Raw genomic sequence first — 22,528 nt, 5'->3', positions numbered from 1 at the left:
AGAAAAAAAAAAGAAAAAAAAGAATTAAAAAAAAAGAAAATGAATAAAGAAAAGTATAAAAAAGAAAAAAATATATATATTAGATAATCTAGTTAAAAAACGTTAAAAAAGAAAAGGGTAAAAGTTATAAAAAATTTTAGCAGAAGAAGAGAAAAAAAAATGAAAAAGAAAAAAATTAAATTAACTGCAAGACTAAAAAATCACAGGCAGAAAGCCATGAGTTCGGTGGTTTGTTTTCTCCTCCTCTGGAATTCTGCTGCTCTCTCCTTGGTATTGAAACTGCACTCCTTGGTAGGTGAACTTGGTCTTGCCTGGATTTCTTGTTGATCTTCTGGGGGAGGGGCCTGGTGTAGTGATTCTCAAGTGTCTTTGCCCTAGGCGGAATTACACCGCCCTTACCAGGGGCCAGGCTGAGTGATCTGCTCGGCTTTGCTTTCAGGAGCTTTTGTTCCCTGAGCGCTTTCCGTAGAGTTCCGGAGGACGGGAATACAAATGGCGGCCTCCTGGTCTCCGGCCCAGAGGAGCCGAGAGCCCGGGGCCCCGCTCCCCTGTGCGCCCTCAGCGAACAGCTCCCAGTAACTCGCGTCTGCCTAACCTCCGGCCGCGCTCCGAGCCCACCGAGCCTGCGACCGGCTCAAGGCAACTCCGAGCTGCGAGCCCACTGCCGGCTCTGTCTCCGCAGCCGGCCCTCCCGCTCCAATAACCGCAAGCTCCGCGACACTCAGACACCCCCGATCCCTCTGCGACCCCGCGGGACCCGAGGTCACGCCAACCCCGTGTGGGCCTCGCCCGGGTCCAGCCTCCGGAGCGATGTCCCGCAGCGGAACAGACTCCCAAAAGTCCTGATTTTGTGCTCCGTTGCTCCGCCGCCCGCCGGGAGCCGGCCCCTCCCCCCGGGGTCCATCCTCCCGTCGCCCTGGATCCACCCCTCCACCAGTCCCACCCTCCAGAAAGTGGTCGACCCTCTGCCTCCAGAATTGCTGCTCTTCTTCTCTTCGATCTGCCGATGGACCCGCAGGTGTTTGCAATATTTAGATAAGCTCTCTAGCTGATCTCCTGCTAGCTGAGGTAGTCTCAGCCTGCTACTTCTCCGCCATCTTGACTCCTCCCCCCACAAGTACACACTTTAATCCCCATCACCTATTTCACCCATTCCCTAAGAAGCTGCCAAACTTTTTTCTATGGTGGCTGCAATAAATTACATCCCCATTGGCAATGTGGAAATGTAAAATTATAGCCATTCTGATAGGTAAGTAGATTTCTTATGGTGATGTTAACTTGCATTTCCCAATGGCTAATGACGTTGGACATATTTTCATTTGCTATTTCCTATCCATATTTTCCCTTTGGTGAAGTGTCTGCTCATACCTTTTACCCATTTGCTAACTGGGTTCTTTTTGTGTTCCCTGTTGAGTGTTGAGATTTCTTTATATATTCTAGATACCAATTCCTTGTTAGAAATGTGGTTTGCAAACATTTCCTCCCATTCTGTAGTTTATCTACTTAATGGTATCTTTTGCAGAACAAAAGATTTAGTTTTTTTTTTTTTTACCATTTTAAAAGTTTTTTTTTTTAGATTTTTTTTCAATTTATTTATTTTCAGAAAAACATTATTCATTATTTTTTCACCACACCCAGTGCTCCATGCAATCCGTGCCCTCTATAATACCCACCACCTGGTACCCCAACCTCCCCCCCACCCCGCCCGCCATGGTTGAATTTAATCAAACTTTCTTTTTCTGGATCATGTGTTTTGAGTTAAGTACTTTTACCAAGATACTAATTATTTTCTATTTTTCTCTGAGAGTTTTATAATTTTATGTTTTACATTTAAGTCTATAATTTTGAGTTAATTTTTGCTTAAGATATGAGGTTTAGATTGATACTAATTTTCTTTCTTTCTTCCTTTTTTACTCTGGATGTTCAATTGCTCTCTCATCATTTACTGAACAAATTATCCTTTCTCATTTTGTATTTCTGTCAAAAATCAGTTGGACATTTTTGTGTGAGTTTATTTTAGGGGGTTACTCTCTATTCTGTTCTGTCCATATATGTGTCTATCCCTCCACCAATAACTTTTGGGGTTTTTAAAAGATTTTTTTCCCACTAAAAGTAGTATATTACAAGATAGAATATTGAAAATATAAAAAAATTTTAACTTTTTGAAGAACCTCCACACTGTTTTCCAAAGTGGCTGCACCAACTTGCATTCCCACCAACAGTGTAAGAGGGTTTCCCTTCCTCCACAACCTCTCCAACATTTGTTGTTTCTTGCCTTGTCAATTTTTGCCATTCTAACGGGTATAAGGTAGTATCTCAAGGTGGTTTTGATTTGAATTTTCCTGATGGCTAATGATGATGAAAATTTTTTCCTGTGTCTGTTAGCCAAATATTTGTATGTCTTCTTTGGAGAAGTGTCTGTTCATGTCTTTTTTTTTTTTTTTTTTAATTTCTTTTCAGCGTAACAGTATTCATTGTTTTTGCACCACACCCAGTGCTCCATGCAATCTGTGCCCTCTCCAATATCCACCACCTGGTTCCCCCAACCTCCCACCCCTTGCCCCTTCAAAACCCTCAGATTGTTTTTCAGAGTCCATAGTCTCTCATGGTTCACCTCCCCCTCCAATTTCCCTCAACGCCCTTCTCCTCTCCATCTCCCCTTGTCCTCCATGCTATTTGTTATGCTCCACAAATAAGTGAAACCATATGATAATTGACTCTCTCTGCTTGACTTATTTCCCTCAGCATAATCTCTTCCAGTCCCGTCCATGTTGCTACAAAAGTTGGGTATTCATCCTTTCTGATGGAGGCATAATACTCCATAGTGTATATGGACCACATCTTCCTTATCCACTTGTCTGTTGAAGGGCATCTTGGTTCTTTCCACAGTTTGGCGACCATGGCCATTGCTGCTATAAACATTGGGGTACAGATGGCCCTTCTTTTCACTACATCTGTATCTTTGGGGTAAATACCCAGTACTGTTCATGTTTTCTGCCCATTTTTTTTTTAACCTGATTATTTGGCTTTTGGGTGTTGAGTTTGAGGTCTTTATAGATTTTAGACATCTATCCTTTAGCTGTAGTGTCATTTGCAAATATCTTTTCCAATTCTGTGGGTTGCCTCTTTATTTTGTTGACTGTTTTCTTTGCTGTGCAGAAGCTTTTGATCTTGATGAAGTCCCAAAAGTTTATTTTCGCTTTTGTTTCCCTTGCCTTTGGAGATGTGTCTTGAAAGAAGTTGCTGTGGCCGATGTTGAGGAGGTTACTGCCTATGTTCTCCTTTAGGATTTTTGATGGATTCCTGTCTAATGTTGAGCTTATGTTTGTGTACGGTGTAAGAGAATGGTCAAGTTTCATTCTTCTATATCTAGCTGTCCAATTTTCCCAGCACCGTTTATTGAAAAGACTGTCTTTTTTCATTTGAATATGTTTTCCTGCTTTGTTGAGGATTAGTTGACCATAGAGTTGAGGGTCCATGCCTGGGCTGTCTACTCTCTTCCATTGGTCTATGTGTCTGTTTTTGTGCCAGTGCCGTGTTGTCTTGGTGATCACAGCTTTGTAATAGAGCTTGAAATCAGGCAATGTGATGCCCCCAGCTTTGTTTTTCTTCAACATTTCCTTGGTGATTTGGGGTCTTTTCTGGTTTTATACAAATTTTAGGATTGTTCGTTTCAGAACCTGGAAAAATGCCATTAGTATTTTCATTAGGATGCCATTGAAAGTATAGATTGCTCTGGGCAGCATAGACATATTAACAATGTTTATTCTTCTGATCCATGAGCATAGAATTTTTTCCCATCTTTTTGTGTCTTCAATTTCTTTCATAAGAGTTCTGGAGTTTCTAGATTACAGATACTTGACCTCTTTGATTAGGTTTATTCCAAGGTATTTTATGGTTCTTGGTGCTATTGTAAATAGAATCAATTCTCTGATTTCTTTCTACAGTTACATTGTGAGTGTATAGAAAAGCAACTGATTTTGGTGCATTGATTTTGTATCCTGCCACATTACTGAAGTGCTGTATGAGTTCTGATACTTTAGGAGTGGAGTCTTTTGGGTTTTCCACATAAAGTATCATGTCGTCTGCAAAGAGAAAGAGTTTGACTTTTTTTTTTTTTTGGTCAATTTGAATACCTTTTATTTCTTTTTGTTATCTCATTGCTGTTGCTAGGACTTCTAATACTATGTTGAACAATAGTGGCAAGAGTGGAGGTTTCTCAAAAAGTTAAAAATAGAGCTACCTTATGACCCAGAAATTGCACTACAGGGCAATTTACCCCAAAGATAGAGATGTAGTGAAAATAAGGGCTACATGTACCCCAATGTTCATAGCAGCAATGTCCACAACAGCCAAACTGTGGAAGGAACTGAGAGGCCCTTCAACAGATGAATGGATAAAGAAGATGTGGTCCATATACAATGCAACATCACTCAGCCGTCAGAAAGGACAAATACCCACCATTTGCATCAACAGGGATGGAACTGGAGGGGATTATACTAAGTGAAATAAGTCAAGCAGAGAAAGACAATTACCACATCGTTTCACTTATTTGTGGAACAGAAGAAATAACGTGGAGGATATTAGGAGAAGGAAGGGAAAAATGAAGCGGGGAGAAGTCAGAGGTGGAGACAAACCATGAGAGGCTATGGACTCTGGAAAACAAACTGAGGGTTTCAGAGGGGAAGGTGTTGGTGGGTTGGGGGAACTGGGTGATGGGTTTTAAAGAGGGAACGTATTGCCTGGAACACTGGGTGTTATACACAAACAATGAATCATGGAACACTACATCAAAAACTAATGATGTACTACATGGTGACTAAAATAACATAATAATTTTTTTTTAAAAAGGCAAAAAATATTGAGTGATTTACAGCATAGAAAAAAACCTTGGTATTATGAGAAGAAAACCTGCTGTTATTTGGAAAGTTGAAATATGCAAAATGGCTCATTTTCCAACTATGTGAAGTATATGAGACCTCACAGTCAAAACAGTATCATTGTTGAAGTCAAATCAAATTCAAATCATTCAGCTTTCCTGGGCCAGCTGAAGGCTCCTCAGATCTTACAGTTTTTGTAATTTCTTTCCTATGACTGGTATCATTCCGATGGAGCTTTATTTTTCATTTTATTTTTTAGTAGATTAAAATACAACCAAAAGATAAGTGAACAACAACAGCAACAAACCCTGACCATTCAGAACCCTGTGATAAATACATCCCATGCAACATTTTGCCAACATCATCTCTGAAAAAGAGGCAAATGCTACAGGAATTCTTTTGCCCAGGCTGTTCCTTCTACTTGAAATGGTTTTCATCCATCTTCATCAAGTAAAATGTCATTCATCTTTTAGATATGTCATGTGGTGCATACCTTGATGCATTGGTAGGTCTGAGTAGAGTTTGGCCAAGCTTTCTCTGTGGTCTTGAAACAAAAAGGTTCACAATTAGATGCTCAAATTGCATGGTTTCTTTTCATTTATTTATTTATATTATTTACCCCAGGGGTACAGATCTGTGAATCATCAGGCTTACACATTTCACAGCACTTACCATAGCACATACCCTTTCCAAAGTCCATAACCCAACCACCCTCTCCCTACCCCTCCACCCACTCAGCAACCCTCAGTTTGTTTCATGAGATTAAGAGTCTCTTATGGTTTGTCTCCCTCCCAATCCCATCTTGTTTCATTTATTCCTTCCCTACGCCCAAAACCCCTGCCCTGCCTCTCAAAATTGGTTTCTTAAGTAAATTGAAAACATCATCAAGAAGCAAAGAGAAAGAGGTAGGTCAGATTAACACACTTAGAATTGTATTACCTGCATCCTTGATAACATAATTTCCGTATGTCCTATTTCTCTTTCTCTCTGCTGCACTGTCTCTTCTGCTGATGATGGGGTTACAAGGACCAGAATTGAGAGTGAGCAAAGGGGCTCAGCAAAATAATGTGTGCTTGAGCTGTCAGAAAGCAGAGGCAAGAACACCTGGCTCCAGTTACCTCTCTATAGTTCTTCCATTAATCTGTTGAGCAGCTAATGGTTTTAATAGTTTCTTCTGTCTGGTGATCCCCTTTATTTGTCTCAGCTCTAGTCTGAATAATTCCAATTCTTAAACAATTTGAATAGAAATTTTTATTGATATTTTGAGAAAAAAAATCAAAGGAATGAATTATTTAAATTCTTCCTTTAATTTTTTATTTCCATGTGACACTGTCTTAAATTTCTGCTTATGTTCCAGCATCCATGGAAAGTTCCTATTTCAGTGCTTCCATTTGTACTTTGATAATTAAGACTAACCAAATTATATACAAATGGCTAAGAGACACATGAAAAATGTTCATTATCATTAGCCAGCAGGGAAATTCAAATCAAAACTACATTGAGATATCACCATACACTAGTTGGAATGGCCAAAATTAACAGGACAGGAAAGGACAAGTGTTGGAGAGGATGTGGAGAAAGGGGAACCCTCTTACACTATTGGTGGAAATGTAAGTTAGTGCAGCCACTTTGGAAAATAGTGTGGAGATTCCTCAAAAAATTAAATATAGAGCTACCCTATGACCCTGCAATTGGACTACTGGGCATTTACCCCAAAGATACAGATGTAGCGAAAAGAAGGGCCATCTGTATCCCAGTGCTCATAGCAGCAATATCCACAATCATCAAACCGTGGAAAGAGCCAAGATGCCCTTCAATGGAGGAATGGATAAAGAAGATATAGTCCATATATACAATGGAGTATTATGCCTCCATCAGAAAGGATGAATACCCAACTTTTGTATCAGCATGGATGGGACGGAGGAGATTATGCTGAATGAAATCAATTAAGCAGAGAAAGACAATTATCATATAGTTTCACTTACTTGTGGAGCATAAAGACTAACATGGAGGACATTAGGAGGAGGAAAAGAAAAGTAAAGTGGAGTAAATCGGTGGGGGAGACAAAGCATGAGAGACTGTGGACTCTAAGAAACAAACTGAGGGTTTTGGAGGGGTAGGGGGATGGATGAGCCTGGTGGTGGGTATTGAGGAGGGCACATATTGCATGGAGCACTGGGTGTGGTGCATAAACAATGAATCTTGGAACACTGAAAAAAAAAAGTAAATTCAAAATTAAAAAAAAAAAAAAGACTAACCAAACTGTTTTAGTATTTGGTTAGACTTCAGTGAGAATCACTAATGTCTATAAATAAGTGAAAATGTGTTTGAATGTGTTTAATTTGCATAGGCAAGCTTAGCCCATATTTTTGTTGTCCCATGTGTAACTGCCATAAGCCATACCTGAAACTAACAGAATATTGTCCAATCTTTCTTTCTTGCCACAGGCTTAGAGGATTTTCTCCAGGTCTGTGTCTGCTCTGGCATCTCTGGTCACCAGCTCCAGGAATGGGTGCCATTGCCTGCTCTTGCTGGAGAGTGGACTGGGCCCCGGGGCTGTAGACAGGATGGTGGAGCTATCCTAAGATTTTGTTCCTTATCAGGAGGATACAGAGTCCTGAAAAATTCCCCCACCCCCAGAGTTCGTATTTCCTTTTGGATCCCTGAGCATCTTTTGATCTTGAAATGAACCCATTTTTCCTCTCTCTCTTCCTATTTCCCCCGTCTCTCTCCCCTCCTATTTCAACCAACTTAGGGAAATAAAGCCTATATGGGAGATAAGTTACCACAAATAACATCTACATTAACTCTTTCTTTGCAGAAAAGCTCAACTGAGCACATTAACAAGAGCATCTGATATATTATCAAGTGGGTCAACTGACCAAGGGGGAGTTCCTTGGACTACACTTTTTACTTCTATATTCATTCCTCCATTTAATACCAAAAGACCTAGAGGAATCTTTCAGTTGCTCTATAACATCATACAAAGTAAATTTATCACCTAATTAAATTTACCACCTACCTGGCTTGATTTCAGTACAGCAGATGAGTACTGAAGGAGATAATGTCCTCTCCCCAGGAGGTGGAAGAAGGCACAGTCACTCATCTTCTGTGATAAGCGAGGATGGTTGGGGAATGTGAAGCTGATATCCTGTGTGAGCCTTGATTTTGGGTCCAGACTCAAACTTCTTTCTCCTTACCTGTTCCTTGGGCCCTGAGCGGACCCTTCTCCTCTCTGGGCCTCAATTTCTTGCTCTGAATGCTCTCCAAGGATAGCTGAGAGCAGGTGAAATTTCTTTGTGTTCCACAAAGACTCTCCTCTAACAGGGACCTTTTATCATGATTTGTGGTCCTAAAGCTGGTGGCCTAGGAGCTGTCTCAGGGAACCCTGTGGACAGGTGACGTTTGCCCTGGTCACTCCCGCTCCTTCTGGGTGGCAGATAGCTTCCCAAGGGGCACTGTGCCCAGGCAGCCTGAGTGACAACAAGGATAGGTTGGTTCTGACCTGCTGCGGGCATAAGGCCCAGCTCTGAATTACCTAATCCCAACTAAAAGCATTCTGATTGCTTGACCGCTGACCTCCTGCAGCTGGATTATCAGATGTGGCTTTGGGGAATAGGCTTGTTTATAATGCCAGAGACAAAGGGAGGAAACGCAGAGCAGTTAAAACAACAGTCCTTCCTGTTGCCCCAGCGCCTGTCATCCAAGGAGGTCATTATGAAGCAGGCTCCTTGGAGCTGGTGGGGCCCTGCGATGCATTTCAAAGGGGAAGTGGAAGAAGAGAGGCATTGACTCTGCAGGGCAGGTGTTGATGTCTCTATTTTACACAGGAACAATGACCAGGCTCAGATAGGTTGATTCATTAGTCCAAGTCAAGACTTTTAGCTGTTAGAAGGTAGCGCTAGGACTTTGTGGGGGATCTGGCTGACTGCAAAACTACCTCTCTTTCCTTTGCCTCATGTTGCCATCATCATGTCAGACAAAGCATACCTTAACCTATCCCAAATGCCCTCAGTGCCCCTCTTCAAGGCCCAGATGTGAAGTATCCTAGAGTCCTTGTTACAGACACAAGAAGGGTGAGCACTGAAAGGACCCATATACATCACTGAATCCAAATAACCCATTTTACAGATGAGAAAACTGAGACACAGAGAGATGAAGCAAATCCTCCACACCACATGGCATTAAACAATGCCTGGCAGAAGGCAGGTTGTCCACAGAGAGTTGTTGACTAAATGATGGAATTGGTGGTAGGACTGGACATAAACTCAAGTCCCATTCCCATGTAGTTCTTCTTCTGTGCCAGCCTCTTCAAATGGACCATTGTCCATAGGTCCACAGGGCTTGATCTGGGGGATCTTCTCCTGCCACCTCCAAGCATTCCACCCACTGGCCTCCAGCTGACCCTGAGTCCCCACTATTCATGCTTTTAAAGTAACTAATATTTATTTTAAAGTAGTTCCAAAAAACTCCCATATTCTCCACCATCTCTGTAGGTACCCCAACACCCTTACCAATGGCTCCTTCAACCAACAGCTCTGTGCAGGGAAGGGAAGGGAAATGTGGAGGAAATGGGAAGCTCTTAGTGTTATTTAAGTCAAAATGTTTTCCTTTTCTCAGTTTCATGGTTGCCCAGAGAGTAGAACATTGAAGAACTCTGTCCTAAGAAGTTACCTAGTCTTTCTTGACAATGTCCAGGATTCATTAGACATTCAGTAGGTATTTCTAGAACAAAGGAATGAATTGGTCTCACAGACTAACATAAGTTTTATTAATTATGTTCCCTTAGGACATCCAAGAGAAAACAAAGTACATGAGGAAGTGAGTATCTAGGGATGGGCTGGGGGTAAAAAGGCAAGGTGTGAAGAAGACCCAGAGATTAACATGAGGGGTTTTGGATGCCTAGAAGGGGTTCCTCTTGGAGGAGTTAATAGAATCCAGGCTACTAATGCTTAAGGGTCACTTGGAAAGCACCTGGGCTTCTGTATCCTACCCCATTTGTACCCAGTGAGATAAACTGACTTTCTCAAGGATGAATGTTGGTCCATGGTGGGATTAGGATGAAGGCCTAGTCTTCTGACTCCTAAGACTTTGCTTGTCTCCCCTTGCTCCACAGTTTAACTGTTCTGTGCATATATTATTGGCTGACATTAATGTAGGAAAGAGGAGGCAAAAGCTCACAAACACTACATATTTTCAGCTATGCATGGCAGAAAAACTGATTAAGAAGGCTCAACAGTGCCTATGGTCTGGATGGATGCATTCCTGAGGGAGGTGGGTCCCTAATTCTTGGTGAAAAGTGTCCCATGGAGACTGGAGAGGCCATGTCTATTGGTGCCCCTTAAGGAGGGGATATCCCACTTGGAGGTTGGTGAATTCATATGAGGTGAAAGAGTCATAAGGCCTGGAGGTATATTTGTTCTGCCCACAGATGGGATGGAGCCCCCTGGCCTAGTGGGTTCTGTGTGGTGCTTCAGTAATATTGATAGTAGTAGAAAATGTAGCAGCTACCTCCATGCCTGTAGACTCAATTCCTGTGGGTATGTCCCTGAATCCCTTGGGAAGCCTCTTAATCCAGCAAGAGCCAAGGGAATTGGAGCTCTTCTGCCAGCTTCCCTGCTAAACCCAGAACATCCTTCAGCTCCAGAAAGCAGTACCCAAGTAATGTCAGTAACTCTGAGGGTAGACCTGGATAGTCTGGAACCAAGTTCTCTTCATCAGTAGCACTGGACACAATACACTACTTTTGTGCTTTGTTTTGCTTTCATTGATTTGCTGTTCCTCAATTATGGCAATCACAAAGGATCAGTTCACATGCTTGTAGAAACCTTGAAGATGACAGTGAAGATGAGGTTGTACAGCAGGGTGCATCTTGTCCTGTGGTCCATGTACTGAACATCTTGCTGCTTGTGCCCAAAGCCACAGTTGCTGCTACTTCTTGGATACTGTGTGAGCATATATTCTGTACTATCTGCATAAGAATGAGTGAGTGGGGTTCAGAGAGGAATCAAATGTACCTTCTGTCCTCTGTAAGTGCTCTGTGGCATGAGCACTCTACACCCATTTCACGCCCCAATCATCTCTCTTCCTGCTCAGACAACTGTGCTGTGGTCCAGCCTGAACCTCTGGGCCCTGTCTTCTCCTCTTCAGGGGTCTGAGGCTACCTCCAGCCTACAGCTAGGAGGCAGGGTGAGTTTGGGAACCTGGTTAGGCCTTTAGCCACCCTTCTTTACAGTAAGAGGGAAGGGTTTCTAGAGTCATGAGGATCAGGTTCCTTTTACATCTACCAATCAATTTCCTCATTTGAGAAAACAAACAAACAGGGAGAGTAGAAAGAACTATTTTTCATTCCTCATGGTACAAGGTGAAGATTATCTACAGTACTATGAAAATGCCTTGTAAACAGTGACCCACCATGAAATAGTGGCTACTGAAGTTCATATGAACTTGATGGAGGTCTGGAAAACTTTTGTAACTGGGTTACAGTCTGGAGGTTTGAAGCCCCTCCAGCTACTCTAGGTTGATACCAAATTCAAATTTGGTTGATATCAGAAAAAAAAAGACATTTTGCTTCCTGCCAGGACCTTGGACTCCTCTGAGCAGGCTTATGACTCCACAGTGACTCTCTGGTGCCTGGCACATAGGAGAGATGTGGAACGGATCTTTGGAGCCAAAAGGCACAAGCATGGTCTCAAGCATGTTACTGGTGCCCCTGCCCAAGGTTTTCTTTGTCTGGAAGCTGATGTCATTTGGGATATTTGGTTTGTTAAATCTCTGTCTGCCCCTCCACATCTGTTCTTAGTCCTTTGACTTCTGTGGATTGCCTCACAGATACCCCTGCCTTCTGGCTTCTATTTGGGTTTGGGCAATGGCAGGGTGAGAAGACAGACATTGGCACTATTTGTTTTCCCATCCACTGCCAGGACACAGTTTTGGCAATGTCTACATTTTTCTATTCAAGGCTGTCAGGTGCTTTTACCTGACAGGCTGTCAGGTAGTTTTGCCTCTCCCTGGTCCAGCAATGCTCTTTCACTCCTCTCACCCCTTCAGTCACAGGGGCAGTAACAACTTCCCTCTGTTGTCATCTCATAGGCACATCACTATCCCTTGTTAGATACATAGCATTGGACATTCTACCCATGTTTCCTCCCTAAACTCTCAAAATCCACCCTTTGACTGTGCCCTGTGTTTCTCAAGGGAGCCCTGACTGACTGAGGTGGGTACAATTAGATGCTAACCCTCACTCTCAGAGTGACTCCTTGGGTTCAGTGGCTCCAGATCCAACCTTGGGGGGGGGGCAGCATAGCATAACAAATAAGCAGGGGAAGTGGCTGGCGTGTTACTCATTATACGTCAGTCTTACCCAAGGAAGAGTGAATATAAACTTTTATTTATTTTAAGTCTGAGTATGGGCTGAGCAGTCTCAAAGAGAACTGAGGCTCCCTTCCCAGTCTTCTTGTGATGATGTGAGATGCTGAAATGGCTGCATGTCGAGATGAAGTAAGGTGAATGATGCAGGCACTGTGATGTAGTGTTAGACTACTGCTCGCCTTCTGACAATAGGTCAGAAGGAGATTCATCTACTTCTGGATGGCTGCTTATGGTGGGTAACAGAAACTGCAGCAAGTGGGGGGGGGGGACAATTGCCCTTATTAAGGCACTCAACAAACATTTCCAGAGCACCTTCATTGTGCTGTGCTCTGTACATAGCTATGCATGGGAGACCCCAAAATAAATGGCCTAGTTCTCACCCTCAACCATCCTCTAGTGGCATAGGAGAAATAAGCCATGTGCACACATATCAATTATACAATTAGCATAAAAAATGAGAGCAAGAGAGATAAAGCACTGTAGGTACTCAGGAAAGAAAGAGGAGCATCACCTCCCCTGGATTTTGGGTGGAAATAACCCATAAATCAATATATTGGATTGTATAGCCAAGAGACAACCCTTTGCCAAAAAGCTGAGCTAAAAGGGAGACCTAGGGGTGCCTGGGTGGCTCAGTGGGTTAAAGCCTCTGCTTTTGGCTCAGGTCATGGTCCCAGCATCCTGGGATCGAGCCCCACATGGGAGTCTCTGCTCAGCAGGGAGCCTGCTTCTCTGCCTACTTGTGATCTCTGTCTGTCAGATAAATAAAATCTTAAAAAAAAAATAAAAGGGAGACCTACTAATCTTCATTAATGTCCTGTTGTGTGCCAGGGACTTCACAGCCATCATCTCAAAACTCCTGGGAAACACTATTATCCTTATGGTGCAGGGAAGGAAATAGCTTTGAAGGTTGAATGGTTGCCCAACAAGTTCTAGATTCAAGATGTGCCTTTGTGTAGTCTCTTCCAAATCCATGCATCACAGAAAAACTTCTGTCCATTTCTCAGAGGAGAAAAGAAGGTTCTGCCTGCATCCAATGAAGGGTCATAGAGTGCAGTGCTAACCAGCTGTTGCTAAACCTAAGGAGGAAAAACAGGGATTGTCTACTGTTCTTGCATCCCAGGGTTGCCGCAGGTTATTTTACATCATTTCTTCAAACCAGTGTGTCATGATTTTTTAAGTCATTTTGACTGGGCAAAGGAGGTAGCTAATAAAACATAATTTACTGGGGGTGTGTGCGAGGGTATTTTCAGAAGAAATCAGCCTTTGAGTCAGTAAATCGAGTAAAGTAAATGACCTTCACCAATGTGGGTGGGCACCATCCAATCCAATGAAGACCCACACAGAACCAAAGGCAAAGGAAGGAGAATTTGCTCTCTGCTTGAGCTGAGACCTCCATCTTCTCTTGGTCTCAGACACCATCACTCCTGGTTCTTGGGCCTTCAGACTCTGCTGGGACCAACACCATCAATTCCCCTGGCTCTCCGGGGCCTCCAGCTGGTAATGCCAGACAGTGGGACCCCTCAGTCTCTAGAATCTCCTGCACTAGTCCCTCATGATAAATCTCTTTATATCTCTCTCTATACATTCTGTTAGTTCTGTTTCTCAACCTGGTTTCTCAACTACTATATGGAGGTACGATAGTGGAAAGAGAAATTGCCTGACCTACACCCCATCCCCCTCCTCAGGCTAGGTCTGTCCCCTGTCTTTGCTCCCTTTCCTTCCTCAGTAGGACCTGTCCTCTGGTGGCTCCTTGACGGCTCCTCCCCCACCATCTCCCACCATGTGAAACGTGATGACACAATGACAAAAACATTCTCAAGGAAATGAGCGGCACCTCTCATGGAGGCCGCCCTAAGTGTCAAGAGAAAGCAGGATTTGGAGTTATTCATTCTACTTCCATGGATCGATTCCAAATCTACCCTGTGCTGGTTTCCCCCTTCCTGTTTTTGAATCCAGACGTTTGCGGTCACGGTGTCTTCCCCGTGGGGCAGTCTTTAAGGGCTTGTCATCTTTGGTTTTCATTTCATAAAGAATGGGCTGCTTCTCTTCTGCCTTTGGCCAGTCCTTATCAACAACGGATTGAGGCACCCTGAGAGAGAGGTGAGGTATTGGCAGTCTGAAGGCTGGCAGAGCCTTCACTCTGTCATTTGTGACCCAGAGACCGAGGGACAAACAAACTCTGGAACTGTGCCATTCTTTGGATTTCTCCTTTGTTCAGTGGGGTTTCCCATGCTCTCCCTTGTAGGTTATGGTAGAAGCAATGAGATAATATGTATGTGTGTATATATGTATGTATTACACTCAGTATCATGTAAATATATTTATGTACATATATATAATCATTTTGTAAACTGAAAAGGACTTCAGATATGTTGCCTTAAACAATTCTTCTCTTCTTTTAATTTTATGTTTACAAGGGCGTTTTATGTCAGGATTGTCTATAATAATCATGGTAAGAAATGCCTACCCATAGGGTATTGGCTAAAAATACTTGGTAAGTCTAATCAACAGGATATCACAAAGCTTTTTTTTTTTACATTGGACTTTATTTTTGTTGAAGTATAACATCATACAAAAGAGTATGTAAATCAGGAGTGCAGAACCTGCTACACTTAGTGAGTTGTCACTGAGCAGAGCAAAGTAACCATTACCAGCTCAAGAACAGGAATTAGCAGCATTCCAGAGCTGTCCTCGGGTATGCTCTGATCTTCAATCCCTTCCACACCTCCCCTGTGAATAGAACCACTGTCCCTTAACAGTGTAAATGATTACCCCTATTCTCAACTAGACAAAAGATTACTGCATGATTCCTTCTGTGCAGTTAAGGGTTCTTAGGTTTCATGAGCTCTTGCTGAGATATTTATCATGTATTTTAAAGCAGTGCCCCCTGCACACTTTGCATGTGCGTGTGCGTGTGCGTGTGCGTGTGTGTGTGTGTGTGTACTGTTGTCATGACGATATCTTCCCCATCGGTCCTCCAGTTCATCTTGCTGGTTGATCTTGGGTGATCATCATGTCCTACTCAAAAGTCCCCCATGGCTCCTGAGTATGCAGCTCCTTATATACAAACCCTCTTCCCCCAAACCAGGCAATCTCACTATTCTTGACAGTCGGGAAATCATTCCCTCAAGCAAGACCCTACTCACAATGTTGCTGCTGACCTCATCTTGCCCTGTCATGCACATCTTCCCATCTCCCAAAGGCCCACTGGGAAGTCCTATAAAAATTCTCTGGCTTGAGACCAGTCTCCCCTTTTATGAATTTCTGTTGTACCTTGACTTAACATCACTTGGGGTGGCCTGCAATTGCCGTACAATATTGTCCAGGTTGTTTTTTTTTTCCAATTTATTTATTTTCAGAAAAACAGTATTCATTATTTTTTCACCACACCCAGTGCTCCATGCAAGCCATGCCCTCTATAATACCCACCACCTGGTACCCCAACCTCCCACCCCCCCGCCACTTCAAACCCCTCAGACTGTTTTTCAGAGTCCATAGTCTCTCATGGTTCACCTCCCCTTCCAATTTACCCAAATTCCCTACTCCTCTCTAACACCCCTTGTCCTCCATGCTATTTGTTATGCTCCACAAATAAGTGAAACCATATGATAATTGACTCTCTCTGCTTGACTTCTTTCACTCGGCATAATCTCTTCCAGTCCCGTCCATATTGCTACAAAAGTTGGCTCAAGAAATTAAAAATAGAGCTTCCCTATTGTCCAGGTTTTACTTTAGCTTAGTGGGTTTCAACACTGGCTGAGAACCACTTGGGGAGTTTTTTTCTTTTCCCCAAGAAACTGAAAGCCACTTTTAAATTCTAAAAAACTGTTTGGGCTTCATGCCAAAACAAAAGCTCTGAATCTCTGAAGATGGAATCTGAGTGTCAGTACTTTCCAAATCTCTCTAGGAGTTCTGGCTAAATTGTGTCCCCCAAATTTGTCTCCCACCAAATTCAGACGTTGTAGTCTTAACTCCCAGTACCTCAGAAAATGATTGTGTATAGGGTCTTCTAAGAGGTAACTAAGTTAAATAAGGACCACATTAGGGCAGGCCCTAATCCAATATGACCAGTGAAGAGGAAGATATTAGGACACAGACACACAAAGAGAAAAGGCTTTGTGAGGGCCCAGGGAGAAGGCAGTCATCTTCAAGCCAGGGAGGGAGGCCTCAGGAGAAACCAACCTTGCCAGCACTTTGATCTTAGACTTCCAGCCTCCAGATCTATGAGAATGCAAATTTCTGTTGTTGAAGCTGCCCAGTCTGTGGGACTTTGATACAGCAGCTGGAGCAAACTCATACACCAGGTGATTCTACTGCACATCAAGGGTGCAGCACCTTGCTGGCCACAATGATCTCCCTCCACCTGCCACCTCTCTAGCTGGATCATCATCTCCCTGAGGTGGGGGTGGAGCTGTACCTTTTGATTCCCTTGGTATAATAGCTGGCTATTGACCCATTGGTAACTAATGGCTTATTACATCACAGAATATGGCCTCCGTAGGCATTTCTTCATGGTTTTTTACTCTTTATGTCCCCATTGTACTTGCAGATGCTTTGGACATTTTTTTAAAGGTGACTTTCCACTTATTATCTTGGCCACTTTTACTTCTGCTATAGTTTTCTGTAAAAGGACTTTTTCTATTCCAGGGAGCCTGACCTGAGTTGGCATTTTAATATTTTATATTGAGTAAACATTTGACTTTTCTTATCTTCTTTATGTGGCATATGCTTGGTCTACTGGTGTTAGGTAACTGACACTTGTCCCAATGACTTGTCACTTCTGGTAGGATTTTAAATCTTATGCAGGGTGACCACTTACTTTGACCTGCTCCCTTCTCTCTGGGTCATCACTCTGTTCACTTCTGTTGTGCATGCAGGAGAAAACCTTGCCAAAAAGTACACCCACCTCCACATATCTTTTGTTGTTCAAGACCATCAAACCAGGAGAATTCTTTTTTCCAGAAATGGACAATTTGAGAACCACTGGATTCAGGGTTTGGAAGTGAACATAGATGTAATTTATTGATATGAAACTGAGGCCAAGAGGTGAAAAGTGGTTGCCCAGGGTTAGACAGCTAGGGAATGGCCAAGCCCATGTTTTCAAGCTGCCTGTCAGATAGTGCAGAACTCTATTCTGTGACCCACACTGCTACCCTCTAGACAGGGATTTATTTTCTCTGGAAACAATGTGGGTATAAAGCAAAAACAAAATGCATTATTCTCCAGAACTTGTCTTGAAGTTTTCTCTCAATCTGTCCTTTATAGTCCTCAAACTTTATATTACATTCTCTTTTCTCCACTTGAAAGCCAGTGATGGCCTAGAGTGGTCATTACTGCCAAACCTCATTTCTACCCTTGTTGGGGTCATTGCTAATCCCCCCTATGCAGGTTGCAATGGCCCTGTAAATTCTACATTAGGAAGTAGGTGGAAGATGACAGTTTCAGGTTAACCTTCTAAGTGGCTAACTCAATTGATAAGTGCCTCTGCCTTCCCCCTGTCTTCCTCCTGAAATGTGGATGGGTGGCAGAGTAAAGAAGAGTACAGAGCTAGAACAAAGCAAGACAGAGTTCTTCACTCTCCATTCTCTGCAAGTGAGTGACACCTGAACAGCAAATGATTTTTGTCTAGCCAAGACCCATGACCGAGCTCTAAAGGAGACCTTTTGGACTCTTTAACTCCATCCCACTTGGAGCAGAGTCTCATCAAGTTATTTTGGGCAGAGTGGATTGGTGGGGACTATGATGTTCACTTTTCTAAGCTACTTGGGTGACTTGGGGTATGGATAGTACCACACAAGAGCTGACGGGCTGGCAGTCAAGCTGTGGTAGGTGGTCTTGATGAGCATGGAGCATGAGGAGGCAGACCATTAGTTCTGGGCTGAATAGATTCCAATCAAGCTGCTTGCCAACAGCAGCTATTTTGTGGCCATGAGGAAAGCTAAAGAGAGAAAATCGGCAAGCAGTATGGGCAACAGGGCAGAAAAATGGAAGTTGTCAGGAACATTCTATACTAGCTTAAGCATGTCCATTACTAGACTTCTTCTATATGAGAGAAAAATAAACAACTACCTGGTTTAAATCATTTTGGGAGGAGGGTCTCTGTTACCAGGAACCAAATGCAATTTCTGATACAACAGTCTCTTAGGATCATTCCAGTTATCTAAAAGTTGTCTCCTAAGCTCAAATGAGAGCAGCCTCAGTGTCAGGGAAAGGCTCTGGCCATTCTCAGAGCACCCAGTAGTGCCTTCTTGGCCTGCCCCATTGAAATATAATCCTTCCTTCTTTCCAGCTTCTGCCTAGTTCCTTCCCATTAACTTGTTTATTTGATCTTTATTCCATTGCTTTTACCTATGGTTGTATGTTTGTTGGACCTCAGGCCTCCTTAGTTGATTTCTTGACTTCTTGGGGCCATTGGCAGCCTGAGGATGTGTGCCCTGTCTGTGTGCCTCACAAACCCTTCCAGCTTTCTCTAGCCTATGGCAGTTGTGGGACTTGCACTTTTATTGTCTGTTTGTTTTTTGCATGCACTGGCCCATGGGCAGGCAGGAGGGCTTTCCACCATTGGGTTATCCTGCCCCTATTTTATTGTTAGTTCACTCTTTTCTGACAATACTCCTCACCCCACTCTTGCCATTGCATGGTTCCCCAAGCATCATTTATTCTACAAATATTTGTCAAGCACTTGTGATGTGCCAAGCACTACCTTGGGCAGAAGGGACAGAACCAGAAATACTTCCTGCCTTCTTAGGAACTCAGACATCCCTCTTTGCACATTGCACTGTACAATTTTAAGCTGTATAAATCCAGGCCATCTCATTAGCCTACTTCCCTTGTTGATAAGCTGTCTTAACAATATTAGCAAGTGTGTGTGCGGGGGAGAGGGAGGGCTGGACAGGAACATACTCTAACCCTGTGTTGTCTTTTTTTTACTATTATTTTTAAAGACTGTTTCCAAGGATTTTACTTTCTATGTTAATGTCAGATTTCTTCCCATCCTGACTCTCTTTTCCTGACTTATTATGGTCATGTCTTTCTTTTATCATCAAGAAGAGAGGAAACCATCTGTGGAAAACTTTTCCCTGTAGCTACAGGTTGAATAAGAGCATCTATGTTCACAAACACAATTTCTTTCCTTCCTCCTAAATCCCACTGCCTACATATACTGGTAAACCAGAGCTCCATGGTCTTCCTCCCTATTGTCCCTCCTTTCAGTTTTCTCATCTCCAAGAACTACATCAACACTTCTTTGTATATGTAAGACAACATTTAAGTTTTACTCTCTTGAGGTGTGGTGCAGTTTGTTGAGCAACTGACTCTTGGTTTTGGCTTAGGTTGTAATCATGGAGTGGTTGGATTGAGCATCACATCAAGTCCCTCATCGGGCTCCGTGCTCAGCATGAAGTCTGCTTTGGATTGTGTTTCTCCATCTCACTCTGCCCCTCCTCCCTGCTCTCTCTCTCTCAAGTAAATAAATAAATCTTTCCCCTTCTGCAAATAAATAAATAAATAAATCTTTTAATTTTTTACTCTCTTAGCAGATTTCAATTATGGAATGTAATGTTATCAACCATAATCAACATGTTTTAAATTAGATCCTCAGATCTAGATAAAAAAATATTACCCTGGACTTCATGAGTCTCTGGGGGTCATCTATGGGTGGGTGTCAGTGGCCAATGTCCCCTGAAATTGTGTGCAATATTTTGTGCTTATAATCATTGAATATGTGGAATATGGGAATGTGCTCATTTTTTCCTGGGGTGGTGTTTGTGGTTTTCACTGTAATTTTGAAAGGGAAGGATATTACCTGGACACTTTTAAGAATTAATGACTCCAATATTCTTTTTTTTCCCAATTTATTTATTTTCAGAAAAACAGTATTCATTATTTTTTCACCACACCCAGTGCTCCATGCAAGCTGTGCCCTCTATAATACCCACCACCTGGTACCCCAACCTCCCACCCCCCCCACCACTTCAAACCCCTCAGACTGTTTTTCAGAGTCCATAGTCTCTCATGGTTCACCTCCCCTTCCAATGACTCCAATATTCTTAAGAACTAATGACCCCAATATTTCTTGAATTTGCAAGATTCAAGGGTAATCATTTATAGCATAACATTATGTGTTTTCTTTTCCTATGAACTTCTACTGTTACCTCAGTGTCCCTTTAGTCTGGCATTTCTTTTTATTATTAAAGTGATTGATGCTCAGAGAAGTTATGTAGCTTGTTCAGAGACATCAGCTACTTACTGGAAGAGCCAGGGTGAGCTCATGAGCCTGGGTCCCCCTGGAAGCAGAAGGGACAATCTTGTGCCCAAAGGTGAGGACCCTGGTGCAAGTGTTCTTGTGTTGATGTGTTTCCCTTCCTGGATTATAAATTCTGTTAGACATAAACCCGTGTCTTCATGATGTGCCACATTATGTGTCTAACCAAATTTCCAGCACATAGCTGGATGCTCTTTCTGAATCCACTGCTTAGAACCTTGAGCACAGAGAGTGCCTGGTCTGCTGTGTGGAGCCAGTATGTTGTGTGGAGCCAGTCTGACATGACTAACCTTCACCACTTCAGATAAGAAAAGTCTCCATCCACCAAATCACATTTCTCCTCATCACCTCCTTTGAATTTTTTTTTATTTTTATTATTTTTTTTTATTTTATTTTTTCCCCCAATTTATTTATTTTCAGAAAAACAGTATTCATTATTTTTTCACCACACCCAGTGCTCCATGCAAGCTGTGCCCTCTATAATACCCACCACCTGGTACCCCAACCTCCCACCCCCCCCCCGCCACTTCAAACCCCTCAGACTGTTTTTCAGAGTCCATAGTCTCTCATGGTATTTTACATTTTTTATTGTAGCAAAATATATATAACATAAAATTTACCATTTAACCATTTTAAAGTGTATAGTTCAGTGGCATTAAGAACATTCACATTGCTGTGCAATCATCACCACCATCCATCTCAACTCATTCTATCTTCTGAAACAGAAACTGTCCCCAATAAGCACTAATTCCCTGTTCCCTCTACTCCCAGTCCTTGGTAGCCACCATTCTACTTTCTGTCTCTATGAGTTTGACTGTTCTGGGTACCTGTGATGAATGGAATCATACAGGGTTTTTCCCTTTTTATCTGGCTTATTTCACTTAGCATAATGTCTTCCCTTCTTTTTTAAGGCTGAATAATACTCATTTGTATGTCTATACCACTTTGCTTATTTGTTCATCTGTCGATAGATGCTTGGGTTGCTTTTGCCTTTTGGCTATTGTGAATAACGCTGCTATGAACTTAGGTGTATAGATATCTGTTTGAGTTCCTGCTTTCAATTCTTTCGGGTATAGACCTAGAAGTGAAATGGCTGGACCATCTGGTAGATATGACTACCAGGTTGTAGCACACCGATTCCCTGATGTGGTTATCACTCTAAATCAATAGAACTTGATTTCGAGTAAGCTCTGTGGCTTTGTCATAGCAATGTGTACAGCCCACACTTGGCTCTTTGTCACACTGTATTTCATTGACTTTAATACACGCAGGTTCCCCTTCCACCCCGCAGATGTTTTACTATCTCTGCAATCAGGATGTATCTTGCAATTAATAGCGTGCCTTTGTCTGCCACCATGTCTATCTTTCTTTCTTCTTGACTTATAATACAGTGGTGCTCCTTGGCAAACTAGAGTCATTGAAATGGGATGGTGAAATGGCTCTAGCCCCCATACACCCTGTATGGACCCATGTGTAACTGGAGGAACCTATGAAGGGCTTCGCTACCTGAATGACAGCAGTTCTTATTCTCTCTGGAGGCTACGTGCCATAAGCGTTTTTCTCTGAGGGCATGTACCATTGATATCATCATAGCTTCTTTGAGCTGTGGATGTGTAATATCAATCAACCCTTCAAAGTTTTGGCTACAGTGCTCTCCCCACTTCCGCTTGCTCTCTCTTAAGTCTAGTTTTGGTCCTTGCCACTTGTAGTTTTTCTCCTTCAAAGCCCAGCCTCCATCCTGCCTACAGAATTCACTCTATTTATTCTCTTCCTGAATCCATCACTCTTGTTGCCTGCTCCTGCCTCCAGCTCCTCACCCTGGCTTAGCCTGCTTCCAGAACTGCCGACAACACTGTTTCCTCCCCTGCAGGCCTACCCTGCCAATTTCTCTACCAGGGCTATCACCTTTTTGAGCATTTCCTGTGACTTCTATTTTTTTCTGCTTTTGCCCCTTAATCTGTTTTTCCCTACTTCCCTCCCCCTCCCACACACAGCTGGAATGCCTCCTCTGCTT

Source organism: Neovison vison, chromosome 11 (assembly GCF_020171115.1).
Source record: "Neovison vison isolate M4711 chromosome 11, ASM_NN_V1, whole genome shotgun sequence".
In the NCBI taxonomy this organism is placed as follows: domain Eukaryota; kingdom Metazoa; phylum Chordata; class Mammalia; order Carnivora; family Mustelidae; genus Neogale; species Neogale vison.
Note: the sequence above shows the minus strand (reverse complement) of the source record.